Source organism: Pleurodeles waltl, chromosome 11, assembly GCF_031143425.1.
Source record: "Pleurodeles waltl isolate 20211129_DDA chromosome 11, aPleWal1.hap1.20221129, whole genome shotgun sequence".
Classification (NCBI taxonomy): Eukaryota; Metazoa; Chordata; class Amphibia; order Caudata; family Salamandridae; genus Pleurodeles; species Pleurodeles waltl.
In genome coordinates, this window is record NC_090450.1 from 936052565 (window position 1) to 936077073 (window position 24509).

At 51.2% G+C, this 24509-nt stretch overlaps 1 protein-coding gene across 2 annotated transcripts in view; it reads right to left on the minus strand.

The window, feature by feature from the left end:
- GCN1 (GCN1 activator of EIF2AK4) overlaps positions 1–24509 on the minus strand; it is a 1158386-nt gene that overhangs the window by 444992 nt on the left and 688885 nt on the right. The gene's annotated exons all lie outside the window — the stretch shown is intronic.

The window sequence follows — 24509 nt, forward strand, 5'->3', positions numbered from 1 at the left end:
AGTGTGGCACAGCTAGTGTTGCTGTGGAAAATCCAATGTGCAATACTGCTGACACTGCGTGTTCTCTACAGAGGCTAAAAGATCTAACCAAGGCTCTCCCCACTGCTGAAAGTGAACTTGTGCCACCTACGGATGGAGAAGCCATTTGTGAGCGACCAGGAATTGATGACTGAGTTTGTCCACTCTGGAGTTCAGAAAGTCTGCCAGGTGTTGAACCAGCAAGGAAATGCCTTGATGTTTCAGCCATGTCCAGAGGTGCAGAGCCTCATGACAAAGGGTCCACAATCCCACCCTACCCTGCCTGTTGCAGTATCACATGGGGGCAGGTTTGTCTGTTAACACCTGCACTACTTTCCATTTGGGAGAGGAAAGGAATGCTTTCAATGCCAGTCTGATTGCTGTGAGTTCCAAGAGACTGATGTGGAGTCTGGACTCTGCCAGAGACCAGATGCCTCTCCCATGTGGCCACACCATCCCAGGAGTGACGCTACTGTCAGATCTGCTTGGGGAAGGGAGACGGATCTGCCCCTGACCTAATCCCGATTCAAAAGTCATCACTGCATAACTTGCATAGTTCCCTTCAAGATCTGGACATTGTCGTAGAGATTCCCCTGATGCTGCACCCACTGGAACCTCACGTCCCACTCGCAGAACCAGCAAATGCCATCTGGCATGTGTCACCAGTAGGATGCAGGCGTCCAGGAGGCCAACCAGCTTCAGAGTCATTATCACCGAAATCCAGGATAAACGATGAAACATTGGTATCATAGCCTGAATATCCTGGACTTGCTGCTCGTGAGGATAAGCCTGAAACTGTACTGTGTCTAGAACAGCTCAGATTAAAAAGAAGCATCTGAGAGAGAGTCAGGTGTAACTTCAGCACATTTGTAGTGAAGCCCATCAAATGCAGGAGGTCCGCTGTAGTCTGGCGGAAGAAGACAGCCTAAGGAAAACCCACCTTCAACAGCCAGTTGTCAAGGTAGGGGGAAGACTGAAATCCCTGACATGCGCAGATGAGCTGCGACCACCACCTTCACCTTGGTGAATACCTGAGGGACGTTGGTAAGGCCATAGGGGAGCACGGTGAACTGAAAATCCTCATGGCCTACTGTGAAATGCAAGTAATGTCTGTGGGTAGGCAGGGAAGGAAAATGGAAATATGAATCCTGCAAGTCAAACACTACCATCCAGTTTCCTGAAGGCAGGGCAGATAGAAACTGAGCCAGAGTGAGCATTGTGAACTTCTGCTTCTTGAGTAAGAGATTAAGGGACTGAAGGTTTAGGATAGGGCGGAGGCCCTGGTCCTCGAAAGTAATGGGAGTAACAACCATGACCTACTTCCGGCACATGGACCCTCTCTATGGCTCCCTTACCCAAAAGAGCCATAACTTCCTCACCAAGAAGTGCCAGGTGATCCTCAATCATCCGATCGCAGGGTGGTGGCATGGATGGAGGGGCAGTCTCGAAGGGGAGGGAGTAGCCCCGGACTATTTGTGATGGCAAACCCTGCCTACGACTGACTCCTGGTGGAGCAGTGTCAGACTAGGAATGTTTGGAGGCTGCTGCCGGAACAGGTGTGGGGGGTTGCGGGGGGGGGGGGGTGTTGGTGGAGTAAAGGGGTTGTGTACTAGCTAGACCGCTGGCTCCCTGACCCCACGATGACATTGGATCCCACGTCCCTGGCCACACAGAGGCAGGCCATCATGGGGGGCTGGAGAGTAACTGACGAGGTCTGGTGCTCCATCCGTAGTCACGAAAGGGGCGAAAAGCAGACTGAGGGGGGCGAGGGGCAGTTGCGAGGCCCAAGGATCTGCCCATTGCCAGGGACTCCTTGAAGACCTTGAGCAACGAGTGTAGGAACATGCCTCTCATGGCTTGGTTACTGTAAGGAAATGCCTTCCTTGGCATGGTTACCCCCTGACTTTTTGCCTTTTTTTGATGCCAGTTATGATTGAAAGTGTGCTGGGACCCTGCTAACCAGGCCCCAGCACCAGTGTTCTTTCCCTAAACTGTACCTTTAGTCCCACAACTGGCACAGCCCTTGCATATAGGTAAGTCCCTTGTAAATGGTACCCCTGGTACCAAAGGCCATGTTGCCAGGGAAGGTCACTAAGGGCTGCAGCATGTCTAATGCCACCCTGGGGACCCCTCACTCAGCACATGCACACTGCCTCACAGCTTGTGTGTGCTGGTGGAGATAAAATAACTAAGTCAACATGGCCCTCCCCTCAGAGTGCCATGCCCACCTCTCACTGCCTGTGGCATAGGTAAGTCACCCCTCTAGCAGGCCTTACAGCCCTAAGGTAGGGTGCACTATACCACAGGTGAGGGCATATGTCCATGAGCACCATGCCCCTATAGTGTCTAAAAACCTTAGACATTGTAAGTGCAGGGTAGCCATAAAGAATATATGGTCTGTGTAGGAAGGTGGCTCTGTATATACTATCTCAAAGTAAGAGATAGTGTGCAGAGTCCAAGGGTTCCCCTTAGAGGTAAGATAGTGGCAAAATTAGATAACTGTAATGCTCTATTTTGTGGTAGTGTGGTCGAGCAGTAGGCTTTTCAGAGGGTAGTGTTACGCATTTGTTGTACACGCACAGGCAATAAATGAGGAACACACACTAAAAAACTTAACTCCAGGCCAATAGATTTTATATAGAAAAATATATTTTCTTAATTTATTTTTAGAACCACAAGTTCAAGATTTGAAGTAAATACATAAAATGTAAGGTACTACACACAGGTAAGTTAGGAACTTTGAATTAGAGCAATAACATATACAGGCTTTGTTAAAATTGCAATAAGCTATTTTAAAAGTAGAGACAGTACAAAAATGAACAGTTCCTGGGGAGGTAAGTATTGGTTAGATTGTGAGATAAGTAAGACACTTCCAAGTCTCAGTTCCTGGGCATAGGAAGCCCATCGTTGGGGGTTCAAGGCAACCCCAAAGTTACCACGCCAGCAGCTCAGGGCCGGTCAGGTGCAGAGGTCAAGGAGGTGCCCAAAACACATAGGCGCCTATGGAAAACAGGGGTGCTCCGGTTCCAGTCTGCCAGCAGGTAAGTACCCGCGTCCTCGGGGGCAGACCAGGGGGGTTTTGTAGAGCGGGGGGGGGGGTGCGACAAGTAGGCACAGGGGCGGCCAGGTGCAGTGTGCAAAGCAGGTGTCGGGTTTTGAATAGGAAACAATGGAGGGACCCGGGGGTCACTCTAGCATGCAGGCAGGCACGGGGGGGCTTCTCGGGTCAGCCACCACCTGGGCTAGGCAGAGGGTCGCCTGAGGGTCACTCCTGCACTGAGATTCGGTTCCTTCTGGTCGTGGGGGCTGCAGGTGCGGTGCTTGCTCCAGGCGTCGGGACCCTTGTTACAGGCAGTCGCGGTCAGGGAAGCCTCTGGATTCTCTCTGCAGGCATCGCTGCGGAGGTCCAGGGGGGGTCATCTAGGGCTACTCACGGGGTCGCAGTCGCCAGAGAGTCCTCCCTGTGGTGTTGGTTCTCGAGCCGGGGGCGTCGGGTGCAGAGTGTGAAGTCTCACACATCCGGCGGGAAGAGTGAAGTCTTTGAAGTAGTAGAAAAGTTGTAAGTTTAATGCTGGTTGTTGAGCAGAGCTGCTGCTCACAGGAGTTTCTTGGTCCTGGGATTCAGGGCAGTCCTCTGAGGCTTCAGAGGTCGCTGCTCCCTATTGGATGCCTCGCTGGTTGCAGGTTTTCAAGTCAGGAGACAGGCCGGTAGGGCTGGGGCCAAAGCAGTTGTCGTCTTCCGTCGTCTCTGCAGGCTTGTAGGTCAGCAGTCCTCCTTTTTAGTTCAGGTTGCAGGAATCTGATTTCCTGGGTTCTGGGGTGCCCCTAAATACTGCATTTAGGGGTGTATTTAGGTCAGGAGGGCCGTAGCCAATGGCTACGGTCCTGGAGGGTGGCTACACCCTCTTTGTGCCTCCTCCCTGAGGTGAGGGAGGCACATCCCTAATCCTATTGGGGGAATCCTCCAAAACCAAGATGGAGGATTTCTAAAGGCAGGGGTCACCTCAGCTCAGGGCACCTTAGGGGCTGTCCTGACTGGTGGGTGACTCCTCCTTGTATTTCTCATTATCTCTTCTGGACTTGCCGCCAAAAGTGGGGGCTGTGTCCAGAGGGGCGGGCCTCTCCACTAGCTAGGATGCCCTGGGGCATTGTAACATGAAGTATGAGCCTTTGAGGCTCACTGCTAGGTGTTATAGTTCCTGCAGGGGGGAGGTGTGAAGCACCTCAACCCAGAGCAGGATTTGTTTCTGGCCTCAGAGGGCACAAAGGCCCTCACCCCAGGGGGTTAGAAACCCATCTCTCAGCAGCAGACTGGCACAGACCAGTCAGTCCTGCACTGAAGGATTGGGTAAAATACAGGGGGCATCTTTAAGATGCCCTCTGTGAGCATTTTTTAAATAAATCCAACACTGGCATCAGTGTGGGTTTATTATTCTGAGAAGTTTGATACCAAACTTCCCAGTATTCAGTGTAGCCATTATGGAGCTGTGGAGTTTGTTTTGACAAACTCCCAGACCATATACTTAATATGGCCACACTGTACTTACAATGTCTAAGAATAGACTTAGACACTGTGGGGGCATAATGCACATGCAGCTATGCCTTCACCTGTGGTATAGTGCCCCCTGCCTTAGGGCTGTAAGGCCTGCTAGAGGGGTGACTTACCTATGCCACAGGCAGTATTTTGTGGGCATGGCATCCTGAGGGGGATGCCATGTCGACTTTGCCTTTTTCTCCCCACCAACACACACAATCTACAATGGCAGTGTGCATGTGTTAGGTCAGGGGTCCCTTAGGGTGGCACAACATATGCTGCAGCCCTTAGGGACCTTCCCTGGTCACAGGGCCCTTGGTACCACTGGTACCTTTTACAAGCGACTTATCGGTGTTCCAGGGGTATGCCAATTGTTGAAACAATGCTACATTTTAAGTGAAAGAACACTGGTGCTGGGGCCTGGTTAGCAGGGTCCCAGCACAATTCTCAGTCAAGTCAGCATCAATATCAGGCAAAAAGGGGGGGGGGTGTAAATTGTAACAGGGTGCCATTTTCCTACAGTCTGGGAGTTTGTCAAACACGAACTCCACAGTTCAATAATGGCTACACTGAAATATGGGAAGTTTGGTATCAAACTTCTCAGCACAATAAATGCACACTGATGCCAGTGTGGGATGTATTGTAAAATGCACCCAGAGGGCATCTTAGAGATGCCCCCTGAATACCAGTCCGACTCCTAGTGCTAGGCTGACCAGTTTCTGCCAGCCTGCCACAACCAGATGAGGTACTGGCCACATGGGGAGACTGCCTTTGTCACTCTGTGGCCAGGAACAAAGCCTGTACTTGGGGGAGGTGCTTCTCACCTCCCCCTGCAGGAACTGTAACACCTGGCGGTGAGCCTCAAAGGCTCATGCCTTTTGTTACAGCAACCCAGGGTATCCCAGCTAGTGGAGATGCCCGCCCCTCCGGCCACTGCCCCCACTTTTGGTGGCAAGGCAGGAGAGGATAATGAGAAAAACAAGGAAGAGCCACCCACCAGTCAGGACAGCCCCTAAGGTGCGCCGTGGTGACTCCTGCCTTTGGAAATCCTACATCTTTAGATTGGAGGATTCCCCCAATAGGAATAGGGATGTGCCCCCCCTCCCCTCAGGGAGGAGGCACAAAGAGGGTGCAGCCACCCTCAAGGACAGTAGCCATTGGCTACTGCCCCCCAGACCTAAACACCCCCCTAAATTGAGTATTTACGAGTGACCCTGAACCCAGGAAATCAGATTCCTGCAACCTACAAGAAGGAGGACTGCTGACCTGAAAGCCCCGCAGAGACGATGGAGATGACAACTGACTTGGCCTCAGCCCTACCGGCCGGTCTCCAGACTCAAAGAACCTGCACAGCAACACATCCGACAGGGACCAGCGACCTCTGAGGACTCAGAGGACTGCCCTGAACCCGAAGGACCAAGAAACTGCAGAGAACAGCGGCACTGTTCACCAACTGCAACATTTTTGTAACTTTGAAACAACTTTGAAAGAACTCTCCCTTCCCGCCCGAAGCGTGAGACTTCTCACTCTGCACCCGACGCCCCCGCTTCGAGCTCCAAAGAGCTAACACTGCAGAGGACTCCCAGGTGACTGCGACGACGTGAGTAACGTGAGTCGACCCCCCCCCCAGCGACGCATGCAGAAAGTATCCAGAGGTTCCCCCTGACCGCGACTGCCTGGTAACAAGGAACCCGATGCCTGGACCAAGTATTGCACCCGCAGCCCCCAGGACCGCGAGGAACAACCCACCAGTGCAGGAGTCACCAGCAGGCGGCCCTCATCCTAGCCCAGACAGTGGCTGGCCCGAGAAGCCCCCCTGTGCCTTGCCTGCATCGCCTAAGTGACCCCCGGGTCCCTCCATTGCTCCCTATAGCAAACCCGACGCCTACTTTGCACACTGGACCCGGCCGCCCCTGTGCCGCAGAGGGTGTGTTTTGTGTGCCTGTTTGTGTCCCCCCCAGTGCTCTACAAAACCGGAACTGGAGCACCCCTGTTCTCCATAGGCACCTATGTGTTTTGGGTCCTCCTTTGACCTCTGCACCTTACCGGCCCTGTGTTGCTGGTGCGGTGACTTTGGGGTTGCCTTGAACCCCCAACGGTGGGCTGCCTATGCCCATGAGACTGACTGTGTAAGTGCTTTACTTACCTGCAAAACCTAACCAAACTTATCTTCCCCAGGAACTGTTGATTTTCGCACTGTGCCCACTTTTAAAATAGCTTATTGCCATGTTTAACCTATAATGTGTGTACTACTGCTTTAATTAAAAGTTCCATACTTACCTGTGTCAAGTACCTTGCATTTTATGTACTTACCTCAAATCTTGAATCTTGTGGTTCTAAAATAAATTAAGAAAATAATATTTTTCACTATAAAAACCTATTGGCCTGGAGTTAAGTCTTTGAGTCTGTGTTCCTCATTTATTGCCTGCGTGTGTACAACAAATGCTTAACACTACCCTCTGATAAGCCTACTGCTCAACCACACTACCACAAAATAGAGCACTAGTATTATCTAATTTTGCCACTATCAACCTCTAAGGGGAACCCTTGGACTCTGTGCACACTATCTCTCACTTTGAGATAGTATATACAGAGCCAACTTCCTACACCGAACCTGCTTTGTCTCCGAAGAGACAGGCATCATCAAAGGGCATGTCCATAATGGTGGATTGGACATCGGCAAAAAGCCAGATGCAGGAAAGTAGCATCTTTCTGGCATAGTTACCTCCACTTTTTGCCTGGTGTCAGTGTGTTTAGACTGTAGTGCACGGGGATCCTGCTAAACAGGACCCCAGTGCCTGTGCTCTCTCCTCTAAATTTGGGTGCTGGTAAACCTTACACCCCACCGTTGGCATACTGGTGCACCATGTAAGTCCCTAGTATATGGTACTTAGGTACCCAGGGCATTGGTACACCAGGGTCTCCCATGGGCTGCAGCATGTATTGTGCCACCCATGAGAGCCCATGTAAACTGTGCCTGCATTCTTGCCATTGCAGCTTGCGTGCAATGGTGCATGCACCCTTTCACCACTTATATATGGCTTACCTTATATCCTGAACACTGCACTTAGACACTGTAAGTCACTCCTCTGGTAGGTCCGTCAGCCCAAAGGAAGGGTGCATGCTCCTAAGTATGAGGGTACCCTGCGTGAGCAGGGTAACCTTACAAACCCCAGACTCCATTCCCTGGACTTTGTAAGTGTGGGGTAGTTATCTTAAAGTATGTAGTGGACACTGGTCAACACGAGTGTTCCAACTACATAACAGCTTCTCCAAACCTAGGCATGTTTGGAATGCTAGTTGCATGATCCCCTGTAACCCACGCTACTGCCAACCCCAGACACTGTTCTGCCCTCTTGTGGTGAGCCTGGCTCAAGCAGAGGAAGGCAGAACAATGGATTTCCTGCAAGTGAGAGGTGTGACCACCTCCCCCTGTTCATGGGGTGGGGTGGCCTCTGAGCTCCACCAGACTGCTTTAGTGCCCTCCTTGCATAATCCGGGTTGCACCAGTTCAGAACCCCCGGAGGCTCCCTCTTCCATAGCCACAGTAGGGGGAGAAAGCATGCCAGTGTCAGGGGAAGTGTCTAGACCCCTGGCCTCACCCAGGTCCGTCCATCCGCCAGTCCATGGGATCTTTAAGCTGGTATTCTAAAGGGTCCAGCGACCCCTCCCAATCCTCACTTTACCCTAACCCAATAGAATAAGGGTCAGGATCCGACCTAGGGAGCAAGGTCCATATTGAAGTCAGAATTGGCATCGTGCAGCGGTGGTCCGGCTCCGTGTCGGAGTCGGCAATGAGAATGGGGGCCGACACCACCTGAGGGCACGGCAACGTCAGAAGCACCGAGGTCTGAACCGGTGGTGGGTAAAGTGAAGATGGTATGACCGATGCCGGTTTGGATCCAGGATGCCCCCCTCAGAACAGAGGCAGAAGCCGCTGGCGTGGGAGGAGGCCCCTGCTGAAACCCACATGCCCGAGGGCACACCAGCGGAGTTGGACTGCCCAAATATGAGGTGAATGGGCATATAAAACACTGAGTACGACAGGGGTCGCTCCAGCTTCCGGAAACTCGGGGAGGTGCAGAGCTGACCCAGACGCAGGCTCCAAGGACAGAGGCCTGGAACGACTACACTCTTTTTCCCTCGTCTTGTTGACCGACAGACGGGGTGAAGTACAAGAACGCTTGTAATTCTTCTACTTTTTCTTGTGCCTCGACTTACCCGACCGTCTTGAGGGCTTAGAGTGGGACGATGATGAATGAGGGCTCCAGAACCGTTCTCTGCACCTTACTCTCAACCAAGATCAGGAGAAACACCAAGCCAAGCACTGGGCCACAATGAGCTTTAGGGACTGCTTCCTCAAAGCTTTCCGATTCAAGGCCAGGCAATCTGAGCACGACTTCATGTCATGGTTGTGCTACAGGCACCACAAGCATATGAGGTGTGGATCCGTCACGAACATCGCCCGATGACAGGATTCGCACTAGGAGTGTAGACACTCAAAAATCTTTGGCAAAAAGTTTTTTTTTTAAACAACAACAAAAAAAAACATACAAAAAGTGACTGAGGGGTAGCTCTTCTTCGCATCAGTGCTGGCTGGCACGGAAAGAAAAGTAATGACGTCAGCACGCCGGGGTGGCACCTATATAGGTCCTGGGACATCGTATCCGGCGCACAAGAAGCAGACAACTCACGCATAGCCCACCAACAAAATCTGATGGCACATAGGGGTACTCCTTGAGAAAAATCTCCGGATCCAGACTGCCACCTGGGGGGAAATTCTAAGGTAAGGAATCTACAACTAGAAGTTTCTATCAGATCTCCAAAGTTGGCACTGGTGAAGCCATACCTGACCCACAAGAAGTCCTTACTAGTCAGGCAATTGTTAAGCCTGAAATGGTGGCTCCCCAGCTTACAGAAGAGAGTGGAACGAGGGTGCTTGCTATAGGATGTTGTAACCACCCCCCACTCTAAAACAGCAGACAGGCAACCTGAATCCAAAGAAGTCTGTATTTTAGCATCTTCACCTGTCAGTGAAGAGCTAAAGGTGTGGTTCTGGGCACTGACAGCTGTCAGTGGCCTCTGCTGAGTCTTAGCCTTTAATGCTGTACTATCCCTGGCATGGTGGTCTGATCCTATGTCAAACAGCAAGCTAGGCCCCCTGACTCTGTTGGTCATGGTGGGGTTACTCAATTTGTGGGTAACCTCTTTGGGTAAGCTGGGGGTTGTCCTGGCGTAGATAGGGTTGGCAGAGGTGGACACCTCTGATCCCAAGACAAAAAGAAAGGGTGAGGACACTAAAGACACAGACAAAGGGCATTTTGAATTGGGTCCTAACACTAGCCTCTGGTGTGCTTGCTGACTGGTCTCTGCCAACCTGAGACAGTGTGCTGACCTCCTAGGATAAGGGTCATTGCCCTCAGGAGAGGGTGTAAAACCACCTCCCACAGGACGGCCTGCTAATTAGCCTTTCTAAGGCGGCAAGCCTCAAAGGGCTGTGGACTTTGAAATGCGCATTTAGGCTCCCCCTCACAGGAGATGAAGCCAGCCCCTTGTCCAGAGCCCCTCGGCACCAGCAGAGGTGGGACAATTAACTAGTCTGGTAGGAATAACCCTCAGGTGGGCTAAGCTGAGGTGAACACAATTTTTCAGAGGGAGAAATCTTTGAGATGGCAATTCCTAGGAATTCTGGGACAGGTTTATGCCCACGTCCCACAAGTAGTAGTCATAGAGGAGGGGGGGGGGGGGGGTGGGAAGGCAGTAGCACATTGTTCATACACTACACACCCCTAAATTCAGTATTTAGGGGAGCCCCTGGCACCAGAAAAGCAGATTCTGATGACTTGAGAAGTCCATGGACCCTGAAGAGCAATCAAAGCAGAAAAGGAGAAAAGCAGCTGGCATGGTACCAACTCAGCCAGCCTGTACGCATCACTTGTCAAAATTCTGTCTCCAGAAACCTGGGAGGACTGCCTGCCTTCGAAAAAGACTCAAGACGTCCAATGAACAGTGGACATGTTCTCCATCCAACTCTAAAAAAGGGACTCTGAAGTCTCAGGAACCTCCAAAACCCAACATCTGATGTCATCACTGCACTGGCCATCCCAGACCTGAGTTGAAGTGGACCACCGGTGCCAACAAGATTCTTCAGCCCTCCAGAGTCCAACTACATCGTGGTTTCACGCCTCCTAGACTCCCTGACGACACCTACAGACTCTGCATGCATCCCCCTTCTACTGCAACCACTCCAGAAAGGAAATCCCTATACCTAAAGACACCTCTGCACCAGTCACCTCTGAGCCAGGGAGAAGAGGTGCCTACCTGTGCCCGAGCATCATGAGGCCTGAACCCCACTGTTGCTTCAGCCCGACTGGCTTCCTAGCCAGAGCATCCAGCCTCTTTTCACAGTGACTTATCTCCACCCAACGCTGTTTTACACCCTGCACCCGCCTCCCCAGTGCCACTGGTGATGTACTGCTGGTGCTCCCTTGGACCTTGCCCAGCACTCACCCTAACTCATGGAGATTGGTCTTGTAAGTCACTGTACTTTTCTGTTTGCAGAACTTGTTTTTCCTCTCATAGGATGACATTGAACAACTCAGAAATAGCAGTGTCCACCTTTTAAAGCGAAAATAATTCCTATTTAAAAACTTACTTACCAGAGTGATTTTTTTTCTGATGCCTAAACATATATACAGATACTTGTTACTTTTATATCTTGGTGTGGGTAGGAAAGTGCCCCTTTTGGTATGCCCCCCCACCCCCAAGTTTTGTCCGCTATCTGATGCTAACTTCACTGGGTGTGTGCTGTGAACCGGCTAACCAGGCCCCAGCACCTGTGTTCCCTCACTTCTGCCACCTTCCCGGACAGCTGGAAACACGCAGAAATCCAACCCCTCCTCAAAAAACCCAAGGCTGACCCCAACGACCTCAAAAACTTCCGTCCGATCTCTCTCCTCCCTTTTCCAGCGAAAGTCATCGAGAAGATCGTCAACACCCAGCTCACCCACTTCCTCGAAGACAATTCCATCCTGGACCCCTCACAATCCGGATTCAGACGAAACCACAGCACTGAGACTGCCCTCCTCGCCGCCACAGATGACATCAGACATCAAATGGACAACGGCGAAACCTCAGCCCTCATCCTCCTCGACCTATCAGCCGCTTTTGACACCGTCTGCCACCGCACCCTACTGACCCGCCTCCAAGAAGCCGGCATCCAAGATAAAGCCCTCCACTGGATCTCATCCTTCCTCTCCGACAGAACGCAGAGAGTCCGTCTCTCCCCTTTCCGCTCCAAAGCCACCAACCTCATCTGCGGCGTCCCCCAAGGTTCCTCCCTCAGTCCCACGTTGTTCAACGTCTACATGGCCCCCCTCGCTCAACTGGCCCGCCAACACCACCTCAGCATCATCTCCTACGCCGACGATACCCAGCTCGTCCTCTCCCTGACCAAAGACCCGCTCACCGCCAAAACAAACCTCCACGAGGGACTAAAATCCATCGCCGATTGGATGAACAACAGCCGCCTGAAACTCAACTCCGACAAGACGGAAGTCCTCATCCTCGGACGCACTCCCTCGGCCTGGAACGACTCTTGGTGGCCCTCCGTCCTCGGACTCCCACCCACCCCTGCCAGCCACGCAAGAAACCTCGGCTTCATCCTGGACTCCGCCCTCACCATGTCCAAACAGGTCAGCGCCGTCTCCTCCTCCTGTTTCAACACCCTTCGAATGCTCCGCAGAATCTTCAAGTGGATTCCAACAGAAACCAGAAAGACGGTGACCCAGGCCCTAGTCAGCAGCAGACTTGACTACGGCAACGCACTCTACACAGGCATACCAACCAAAGACATCAAACGCCTCCAACGTATCCAAAATGCCTCCGCCCGACTGATCCTCAACATACCTCGCCGAAGTCACATCTCCCCTCACCTAAAGGAACTCCACTGGCTCCCGGTAGACAAGAGGATAACCTTCAAACTCCTGACCCACGCTCACAAGGCACTTCACAACACCGGACCCTCCTACCTCAACACCAGACTCAACTTCTACACTCCAACACGTCAACTCCGATCCGCCAACCTCGCCCTCGCCATCGTACCCCGAATCCAGCGCAAGACATCCGGCGGCAGATCCTTCTCCTTCCTCGCCGCCAAGACCTGGAACTCTCTCCCCACATCTCTTCGCCAGACCCAGGACCTCCTCACATTCAGAAGGCTCCTCAAGACCTGGCTCTTCGACCGCTAATCCAGCAGCGCTCCCCCCCAACCCCCCCCCCCCTCAGCGCCTCGAAACCCTGACGGGTACATAGCGCACTTTATAAATACCATGATTGATTGATTGATTGATTGTTCTTTCCCTAAACTGCACTACTGCTTCCAAAATTGTCATACTCCTGGCACACTGCTAAGTTCCTTGTAAAAGGTACCACTAGTAGCAAGGGCCCTGTGACCAGGGAGGGTCCCTAAGGGTTGCAGCATATATTGTGTCACCCTAAGGAACCCCTCACCAAACACATACACACTTACATTGCGGATTATGTGTGTTGGTGGGGAGAAAAAGGTAAAGTCGACATGGCATTCCTCCCTGGGTGCCATGCCCACAAACCACTGTCTCTGCATAAGTAAGTCACCCGCTAGCAGGTCTCACAGCACTAAAGTAGGGTGCACTACACCAGAGGTGAGGGCATTGCTGCCTGAGCAATATGCCCCTACAGTGTATAAGTCTATTCTTAGACACTGTAAGTACAGTGTAGCCATATTGAGAACATCAGCTGGGAGTTTGTCATTACAAACCCCACAGCTCCAGGAAGGCTTCACTGAAGAAAGGGTTTGGTATTAAACTTCTCACCTCAATAAACTCACACTGATGCCAGTGTTGGATTTATTGAAAAAATGCACACAAAGGGCATCTTAGATATGCCCCCTGAAATTCACCCAAATCTCTAGTGTGTGGCTGACCTGTCTATGCCAGCCTGCGACCACCAGAAGAGTTTCTGACCCCATGGGGTGGGAGTCTTTGTGCTCTCAGGAGTCGGGGACAAAGCCTGCTCTGGGTGGAGGTGCTTCACACCCTCTCCTCTGCAGGAACAGCAACACTTGGCAGTGAGACTCTGCTTTCCCACAGTGACCATGTTGAGGAGGTAGACAACTTAATCCCTCCTCGTACCACTATATGTATACAGATATGCCCCTGCTGTCTTTGTTGATTCTCGGACATAGTAAGCGTACAGGGAAGCCATTTTAAAATCATGTGCTGGACACTGGTCATTATGAGTTCCCCAGCTACATGATGGCTTCTCTGAATCCTCCGATGTTTGGTATCAAACATCTCAGAATAATAAACCACTGACCCCAGTGATGGATTTATTAAAAAATTCACAAAGAGAAAACCAACCTGTAAGGAAATGCCTCCTTGGCATGGTTGCCCCCTGACTTTTTGCCTTTGCTGATGCTATGTTTACAATTGAAAGTGTGCTGAGGCCTGCTAACCAGGCCCCAGCACCAGTGTTCTTTCCCTAACCTGTACTTTTGTATCCACAATTGGCAGACCCTGGCATCCAGATAAGTCCCTTGTAACTGGTACTTCTAGTACCAAGGGCCCTGATGCCAAGGAAGGTCTCTAAGGGCTGCAGCATGTCTTATGCCACCCTGGAGACCTCTCACTCAGCACAGACACACTGCTTGCCAGCTTGAGTGTGCTAGTGAGGACAAAACGAGTAAGTCGACATGGCACTCCCCTCAGGGTGCCATGCCAGCCTCTCACTGCCTATGCAGTATAGGTAAGACACCCCTCTAGCAGGCCTTACAGCCCTAAGGCAGGGTGCACTATACCATAGGTGAGGGTACCAGTGCATGAGCACTGTACCCCTACAGTGTCTAAGCAAAACCTTAGACATTGTAAGTGCAGGGTAGCCATAAGAGTATATGGTCTGGGAGTCTGTTTTACACGAACTCCACAGCACTATAATGGCTACAGTGAAAACTGGGAAGTTTGGTATCAAACTTCTCAGCACAATAAATGCACACTGATGCCAGTGTACATTTTATTGCAAAATACACCCCAGAGGGCACCTTAGAGGTGCCCCCTGAAACTTAACCGACTATCTGTGTAGGCTGACTAGTTCCAGCAGCCTGCCACACTAGAGACATGTTGCTGGCCCCATGGGGAGAGTGCCTTTGTCACTCTGAGGCCAGTAACAAAGCCTGCACTGGGTGGAGATGCTAACACCTCCCCCAGGCAGGAGCTGTAACACCTGGCGGTGAGCCTCAAAGGCTCACCCCTTTGTCACAGCACCGCAGGACACTCCAGCTAGTGGAGTTGCCCGCCCCGGCCCCCACTTTTGGCGGCAAGGCCGGAGAAAATAATGAGAATAACAAGGAGAAGTCACTGGCCAGTCAGGACAGCCCCTAAGGTGTCCTGAGCTGAGGTGACTCTAACTTTTAGAAATCCTCCATCTTGCAGATGGAGGATTCCCCCAATAGGGTTAGGATTGTGACCCCCTCCCCTTGGGAGGAGACACAAAGAGGGTGTACCCACCCTCAGGGCTAGTAGCCATTGGCTACTAACCCCCCAGACCTAAACACGCCCTTAAATTTAGTATTTAAGGGCTACCCTGAACCCTAGAAAATTAGATTCCTGCAACAACAAGAAGAAGGACTGCCTAGCTGAAAACCCCTGCAGAGGAAGACCAGAAGACAACAACTGCCTTGGCTCCAGAAACTCACCGGCCTGTCTCCTGCCTTCCAAAGAACTCTGCTCCAGCGACGCCTTCCAAAGGGACCAGCGACCTCTGACTCCTCTGAGCACTGCCCTGCTTCGACGACGACAAGAAACTCCCGAGGACAGCGGACCTGCTCCAAAAAGACTGCAACTTTATCCAAAGAAGCAGCTTTAAAGAACCCTGCAATCTCCCCGCAAGAAGCGTGAGACTTGCAACACTGCACCCGGCGACCCCGACTCGGCTGGTTGAGAACCAACACCTCAGGGAGGACCTCGGACTACTCTACGACTGTGAGTACCAAAACCTGTCCCCCCTGAGCCCCCACAGCGCCGCCTGCAGAGGGAATCCCGAGGCTTCCCCTGACCGCGACTCTCTGAAACCTCAGTCCCGACGCCTGGAAAAGATCCTGCACCCGCAGCCCCCAGGACCTGAAGGACCGGACTTTCACTGCAGAAGTGACCCCCAGGAGTCCCTCTCCCTTGCCCAAGTGGAGGTTTCCCCGAGGAAGCCCCCCCTTGCCTGCCTGCAGCGCTGAAGAGATCCCTTGATCTCTCATTGACTTCCATTGCGAACCCGACGCTTGTTCTAACACTGCACCCGGCCGCCCCCGCGCCGCTGAGGGTGAAATTTCTGTGTGGGCTTGTGTCCCCCCCGGTGCCCTACAAAACCCCCCTGGTCTGCTGTAGGAAGTTGGCTCTGTATGTGCTACTTCAAAGTAAGGAATAGCATGCACAGAGTCCAAGGGTTCCGCTTAGAGGTAAAATAGTGGTAAAAATAGATAATACTAATGCTCTATTTTGTGGTAGTGTGGTCGAGCAGTAGGCTTATCCAAGGAGTAGTGTTAAGCATTTGTTGTACATACACATAGACAATAAATGAGGTACACACACTCAGAGACAAATCCAGCCAATAGGTTTTTGTATAGAAAAATATATTTTCTTAGTTTATTTTAAGAACCACAGGTTCAAATTCTACATGTAATATCTCATTCGAAAGGTATTGCAGGTAAGTACTTTAGGAACTTTAAATCATAAAAATTGCATGTATACTTTTCAAGTTATTGACAAATAGCTGTTTTAAAAGTGGACACTTAGTGCAATTTTCACAGTTCCTAGGGGAGGTAAGTTTTTGTTAGTTTTACCAGGTAAGTAAGACACTTACAGGGTTCAGTTCTTGGTCCAAGGTAGCCCACCGTTGGGGGTTCAGAGCAACCCCAAAGTTACCACACCAGCAGCTCAGGGCCGGTCAGGTGCAGAGTTCAAAGTGGTGCCCAAAACACATAGGCTAGAATGGAGAGGAGGGGGTGCCCCGGTTCCGGTCTGCTTGCAGGTAAGTACCCACGTCTTCGGAGGGCAGACCAGGGGGGTTTTGTAGGGCACCGGGGGGGACACAAGCCCACACAGAAATTTCACCCTCAGCAGCGCGGGGGCGGCCGGGTGCAGTGTAGAAACAGGCGTCGGATTCGCAATGTTAGTCTATGAGAGATCTCGGGATCTCTTCAGCGCTGCAGGCAGGCAAGGGGGGGATTCCTCGGGGAAACCTCCACTTGGGCAAGGGAGAGGGACTCCTGGGGGTCACTTCTCCAGTGAAAGTCCGGTCCTTCAGGTCCTGGGGGCTGCGGGTGCAGGGTCTCTCCCAGGCGTCGGGACTTTGGATTCAAAGAGTCGCGGTCAGGGGAAGCCTCGGGATTCCCTCTGCAGGCGGCGCTGTGGGGGCTCAGGGGGGACAGGTTTTGGTACTCACAGTATCAGAGTAGTCCTGGGGTCCCCCCTGAGGTGTTGGATCTCCACCAGCCGAGTCGGGGTCGCCGGGTGCAGTGTTGCAAGTCTCACGCTTCTTGCGGGGAGCTTGCAGGGTTCTTTCAAGGCTGCTGGAAACAAAGTTGCAGCCTTTCTTGGAGCAGGTCCGCTGTCCTCGGGAGTTTCTTGTCTTTTCGAAGCAGGGGCAGTCCTCAGAGGATGTCGAGGTCGCTGGTCCCTTTGGAAGGCGTCGCTGGAGCAGGATCTTTGGAAGGCAGGAGACAGGCCGGTGAGTTTCTGGAGCCAAGGCAGTTGTCGTCTTCTGGTCTTCCTCTGCAGGGGTTTTTCAGCTAGGCAGTCCTTCTTGTAGTTGCAGGAATCTAATTTTCTAGGGTTCAGGGTAGCCCTTAAATACTAAATTTAAGGGCGTGTTTAGGTCTGGGGGGTTAGTAGCCAATGGCTACTAGCCCTGAGGGTGGGTACACCCTCTTTGTGCCTCCTCCCAAGGGGAGGGGGTCACAATCCTAACCCTATTGGGGGAATCCTCCATCTGCAAGATGGAGGATTTCTAAAAGTCAGAGTCACCTCAGCTCAGGACACCTTAGGGGCTGTCCTGACTGGCCAGTGACTCCTCCTTGTTGCTTTCTTTGTTCCCTCCAGCCTTGCCGCCAAAAGTGGGGGCCGTGGCCGGAGGGGGCGGGCAACTCCACTAAGCTGGAGTGCCCTGCTGGGCTGTGACAAAGGGGTGAGCCTTTGAGGCTCACCGCCAGGTGTTACAGCTCCTGCCTGGGGGAGGTGTTAGCATCTCCACCCAGTGCAGGCTTTGTTACTGGCCTCAGAGTGACAAAGGCACTCTCCCCATGGGGCCAGCAACATGTCTCTGGTGTGGCAGGCTGCTGGAACTAGTCAGCCTACACAGACAGTCGGTTAAGTTTCAGGGGGCACCTCTAAGGTGCCCTCTGTGGTGTATTTTACAATAAAATGTACACTGGCATCAGTGTGCATTTATTGTGCTGAGAAGTTTGATACCAAACTTCCCAGTTTTCAGTGTAGCCATTATGGTGCTGTGGAGTTCGTGTTTGACAGACTCCCAGACCATATACTCTTATGGCTACCCTGCACTTACAATGTCTAAGGTTTTGTTTAGACACTGTAGGGGTACTGTAGGAAGTTGGCTCTGTATGTGCTATTTCAAAGTAAGGAATAGCATGCACAGAGTCCAAGGGTTCCCCTTAGAGGTAAGATAGTGGCAAAAAGAGATAATACTAATGCTCTATTTTGTGGTAGTGTGGTCGAGCAGTAGGCTTATCCAAGGAGTAGTGTTAAGCATTTGTTGTACATACACATAGACAATAAATGAGGTACACACACTCAGAGACAAATCCAGCCAATAGGTTTTTGTATAGAAAAATATATTTTCTTAGTTTATTTTAAGAACCACAGGTTCAAATTCTATATGTAATATCTCATTCGAAAGGTATTGCAGGTAAGTACTTTAGGAACTTCAAATCATCAAAATTGCATGTATACTTTTCAAGTTATTCACAAATAGCTGTTTTAAAAGTGGACACTTAGTGCAATTTTCACAGTTCCTAGGGGAGGTAAGTATTTGTTAGGTTAACCAGGTAAGTAAGACACTTACAGGGCTTAGTTCTTGGTCCAAGGTAGCCCACCGTTGGGGGTTCAGAGCAACCCCAAAGTCACCACACCAGCAGCTCAGGGCCGGTCAGGTGCAGAGTTCAAAGTGGTGCCCAAAACACATAGGCTAGAATGGAGAGAAGGGGGTGCCCCGGTTCCGGTCTGCTTGCAGGTAAGTACCCGCGTCTTCGGAGGGCAGACCAGGGGGGTTTTGTAGGGCACCGGGGGGGACACAAGTCCACACAGAAATTTCACCCTCAGCGGCGCGGGGGCGGCCGGGTGCAGTGTAGAAACAAGCGTCGGGTTCGCAATGTTAGTCTATGAGAGATCTCGGGATCTCTTCAGCGCTGCAGGCAGGCAAGGGGGGGATTCCTCGGGGAAACCTCCACTTGGGCAAGGGAGAGGGACTCCTGGGGGTCACTTCTCCAGTGAAAGTCCGGTCCTTCAGGTCCTGGGGGCTGCGGGTGCAGGGTCTCTCCCAGGCGTCGGGACTTTAGGTTCAAAGAGTCGCGGTCAGGGGAAGCCTCGGGATTCCCTCTGCAGGCGGCGCTGTGGGGGCTCAGGGGGGACAGGTTTTGGTACTCACAGTATCAGAGTAGTCCTGGGGTCCCGCCTGAGGTGTCGGATCTCCACCAGCCGAGTCGGGGTCGCCGGGTGCAGTGTTGCAAGTCTCACGCTTCTTGCGGGGAGCTTGCAGGGTTCTTTAAAGCTGCTGGAAACAGAGTCACAGCCTTTCTTGGAGCAGGTCCGCTGTCCTCGGGAGTTTCTTGTCTTTTCGAAGCAGGGGCAGTCCTCAGAGGATGTCGAGGTCGCTGGTCCCTTTGGAAGGCGTCGCTGGAGCAGGATCTTTGGAAGGCAGGAGACAGGCCGGTGAGTTTCTGGACCCAAGGCAGTTGTCGTCTTCTGGTCTTCCGCTGCAGGGGTTTTCAGCTGGGCAGTCCTTCTTCTTGTAGTTGCAGGAATCTAATTTTCTAGGGTTCAGGGTAGCCCTTAAATACTAAATTTAAGGGCGTGTTTAGGTCTGGGGGGTTAGTAGCCAATGGCTACTAGCCCTGAGGGTGGGTACACCCTCTTTGTGCCTCCTCCCAAGGGGAGGGGGTCACAATCCTAACCCTATTGGGGGAATCCTCCATCTGCAAGATGGAGGATTTCTAAAAGTTAGAGTCACTTCAGCTCAGGACACCTTAGGGGCTGTCCTGACTGGCCAGTGACTCCTCCTTGTTTTTCTCATTATTTTCTCCGGCCTTGCCGCCAAAAGTGGGGCCTGGCCGGAGGGGGCGGGCAACTCCACTAGCTGGAGTGTCCTGCTGGGTTGGCACAAAGGAGGTGAGCCTTTGAGGCTCACCGCCAGGTGTGACAATTCCTGCCTGGGGGAGGTGTTAGCATCTCCACCCAGTGCAGGCTTTGTTACTGGCCTCAGAGTGACAAAGGCACTCTCCCCATGGGGCCAGCAACATGTCTCGGTTTGTGGCAGGCTGCTAGAACTAGTCAGCCTACACAGATAGTCGGTTAAGTTTCAGGGGGCACCTCTAAGGTGCCCTCTGGGGTGTATTTTACAATAAAATGTACACTGGCATCAGTGTGCATTTATTGTGCTGAGAAGTTTGATACCAAACTTCCCAGTTTTCAGTGTAGCCATTATGGTGCTGTGGAGTTCGTGTTTGACAGACTCCCAGACCATATACTCTTATGGCTACCCTGCACTTACAATGTCTAAGGTTTTGTTTAGACACTGTAGGGGTACCATGCTCATGCACTGGTACCCTCACCTATGGTATAGTGCACCCTGCCTTAGGGCTGTAAGGCCTGCTAGAGGGGTGTCTTACCTATACTGCATAGGCAGTGAGAGGCTGGCATGGCACCCTGAGGGGAGTGCCATGTCGACTTACTCATTTTGTTCTCACTAGCACACACAGGCTTGTAAGCAGTGTGTCTGTGCTGAGTGAGGGGTCTCTAGGGTGGCATAAGACATGCTGCAGCCCTTAGAGACCTTCCTTGGCATCAGGGCCCTTGGTACTAGAAGTACCAGTTACAAGGGACTTATCTGAATGCCAGGGTGTGCCAATTGTGGATACAATGGTACATTTTAGGTGAAGGAACACTGGTGCTGGGGCCTGGTTAGCAGGGTCCCAGCACTCTTCTCAGTCAAGTCAGCATCAGTATCAGGCAAAAAGTGGGGGGTAACTGCAACAGGGAGCCATTTCTTTACACAAGCCCCCCCCAGCCCACAGGCCAGGAGACTCAGCCCAAGCTGGGAGAGTCTTCCTAGTCTGTCAGGCGAGGAAGAGTAGGAGAAATAGGCTGGTTAGTTGCAGGGCCTACTCTGCCTTACATCCTTCTGTTCAGGTCATTCCCTTTGGGGAACTGACCTACTTCCACAGTGATAGGACCTAGTCTGAATTGCCTCTTGTCTGCCTCTTCAATGTCTCCACCCATTCTTTCTATCTTGGTCTTAGAGGTATCCACCTCTGCTAACCTTATCTTGGCCAGGGTTACCCAGAGAGGTTACCCAGAGCTGGAGTAACCCCACCATGACCAATAGGGTCAGGGGGTCTAACTTGCTATTTGGCATGGGGTCAGACCACCATGCTAAGGATAGTGCAGCCATAAAGGCTAACACCCAGCAGAGGCCACTGACAGCTGTCAGTGCCCAGAACCACACCTTTAGCTCTTCACCTAAAAGGGAAGGGGCTAAGTTTCAGGCTTCTTTGGGTTCAGGTTGCCTGTCTGCTGTATTGGAGTGGGGGGTTACCACATCTTGTAGTAAACACCCTTCTTCCACTCTTTCTTCTGTTAGCTGAGGAGCCACCCACTCAGGTTTAACAGTTGCCTGACTAGCCAGGACTTCTTGTGGGTCAGGTTGGACTTTATCAGGGCCATTTTTGGAGTTCTCCCCTACTGGAGCAGAATCTCCTTGGCTTGCTGTAACCTTGGCTAAAGGTTGTCCACCCTTCCTACTCTGTTTTCTTTTCTTCTTCTTCTGGGGCCTGCTTGCATTTACTGCAGAGGCAGGACTTCCAGAATCCTTGGGAGAGGACTGGCACTGGACCAGTTCCTCTCTTGAGCTCTGACTAACCTCTGGGTAGTCATTTCCAAGGAGACAATCAAGGGGGAGGTCTGTACTGACTACTACCCTTCTCCAGCTAAGAGTGCCACCCACTTCTATGGGCACTAAAGCCACAGGCCTCTTAGTGACCCTGTCTAGGCTAACTCTTACCCTGGCAGTCTCACCTGGGATGTACTGGTTTGAGAGCACCAGCCTGTCATGCACAATAGTGTGACTGGCACAAGTGTCTCTCAGGGCAGTGGTTGGGATTCCATTCACCAGTAGGTGGTGGAAGTGTCTACTTCCCTCTGGAATCTCCAACTCACCTGTTGGGCCCTGTTTCCAGTTGAAGGCTAGGAAGACCTCCTCATCTGAGGAGTCATCTCCCATGGCTACACTGGTTACCCCAGGAATTTTGTTCTGGGGTTTGTTTTTGGGACAAGAAGTGTCCTTGGTGTGGTGCCCAGACTGTTTACAGTTGTGGCACCATGCCTTAGTGGCATCCCAGTTCTTACCCTGGTACCCACCTTTGTTTTGGGTTGTGTCCTGGGGCCCACCCACCTGTTCTGGTTTTTGGGGGCCTACAGAGGACTCTTTTTCTTTGTTTCTAGTGTTACCCACTTTCTCCTGGGGAGTTTTTGTAACCCCTTTCTTTTGGTCACCCCCAGTGGAAGTTTTGGTTACCCTAGTCTTGACCCAGTGGTCTGCCTTCTTTCCCAATTCTTGGGGAGAAATTGGACCTAGGTCTACCAGATACTGATGCAACTTTTCATTGAAGCAGTTACTTAAAATGTGTTCTTTCATAAACAAATTATAAAGCCCAACATAGTCACACACTTCATTTCCAGTTAACCAACCATCTAATGTTTTTACTGAGTAGTCTACAAAATCAACCCAGGTCTGGCTCGAGGATTTTTGAGCCCCCCTGAATCTAATTCTATACTCCTCAGTGGAGAATCCAAAGCCCTCAATCAGGGTACCCTTCATGAGGTCATAAGATTCTGCATCTTTTCCAGAGAGTGTGAGGAGTCTATCCCTACACTTTCCAGTGAACTTTTCCCAAAGGAGAGCACCCCAGTGAGATCTGTTCACTTTTCTGGTTACACAAGCCCTCTCAAAAGCTGTGAACCATTTGGTGATGTCATCACCATCTTCATATTTTGTTACAATCCCTTTGGGGATTTTTAGGATGTCAGGAGAATCTCTGACCCTATTTAAGTTGCTGCCACCATTGATGGGACCTAGGCCCATCTCTTTTCTTTCCCTTTCTATGGCTAGGAGCTGCTTTTCCAAAGCCAATCTTTTGACCATCCTGGCTAACAGGGGGTCATCCTCACTGAGAGCATCCTCAGTGATTTCAGAAATGTGGGACCCTCCTGTGAGGGACTTACTATTTCTGACTAACACAGTTGGAGACAGGACTTGAGGGGTCCTGTTCTCCCTATTTAGGACTGGAGGAGGGACATTGGCCTCCAAGTCACTAATTTCTTCCTCTGTGATGTCATCATCAGAGGGGTTGGCTTTTTCAAACTCTGCCAACAGCTCCTGGAGCTGAATTTTGGTAGGTCTGGAGCCAATGGTTATTTTTTTGATATTACAGAGAGACCTTAGCTCCCTCATCTTAAGATGGAGGTAAGGTGTGGTGTCGAGTTCCACCACCTGCATCTCTGTATCAGACATTATTCTGCTAAGAGTTGGAATACTTTTTAAAGAATCTAAAACTGTTTCTAGAATCTAATTTCAAACTTTTAACAAACTTTTAACTCTAAAAGACAATGCTAAACAGGGACTTAACACACAAGGCCCTAGCAGGACTTTTAAGAATTTAGAAAAATTTCAAATTGCAAAAATGAATTTCTAATGACAATTTTGGAATTTGTCGTGTGATCAGGTATTGGCTGAGTAGTCCAGCAAATGCAAAGTCTTGTACCCCACCGCTGATCCACCAATGTAGGAAGTTGGCTCTGTATGTGCTATTTCAAAGTAAGGAATAGCATGCACAGAGTCCAAGGGTTCCCCTTAGAGGTAAGATAGTGGCAAAAAGAGATAATACTAATGCTCTATTTTGTGGTAGTGTGGTCGAGCAGTAGGCTTATCCAAGGAGTAGTGTTAAGCATTTGTTGTACATACACATAGACAATAAATGAGGTACACACACTCAGAGACAAATCCAGCCAATAGGTTTTTGTATAGAAAAATATCTTTTCTTAGTTTATTTTAAGAACCACAGGTTCAAATTCTATATGTAATATCTCAATCGAAAGGTATTGCAGGTAAGTACTTTAGGAACTTCAAATCATCAAAATTGCATGTATACTTTTCAAGTTATTCACAAATAGCTGTTTTAAAAGTGGACACTTAGTGCAATTTTCACAGTTCCTATGGGAGGTAAGTATTTGTTAGGTTAACCAGGTAAGTAAGACACTTACAGGGCTTAGTTCTTGGTCCAAGGTAGCCCACCGTTGGGGGTTCAGAGCAACCCCAAAGTCACCACACCAGCAGCTCAGGGCCGGTCAGGTGCAGAGTTCAAAGTGGTGCCCAAAACACATAGGCTAGAATGGAGAGAAGGGGGTGCCCCGGTTCCGGTCTGCTTGCAGGTAAGTACCCGCGTCTTCGGAGGGCAGACCAGGGGGGTTTTGTAGGGCACCGGGGGGGACACAAGTCCACACAGAAATTTCACCCTCAGCGGCGCGGGGGCGGCCGGGTGCAGTGTAGAAACAAGCGTCGGGTTCGCAATGTTAGTCTATGAGAGATCTCGGGATCTCTTCAGCGCTGCAGGCAGGCAAGGGGGGGATTCCTCGGGGAAACC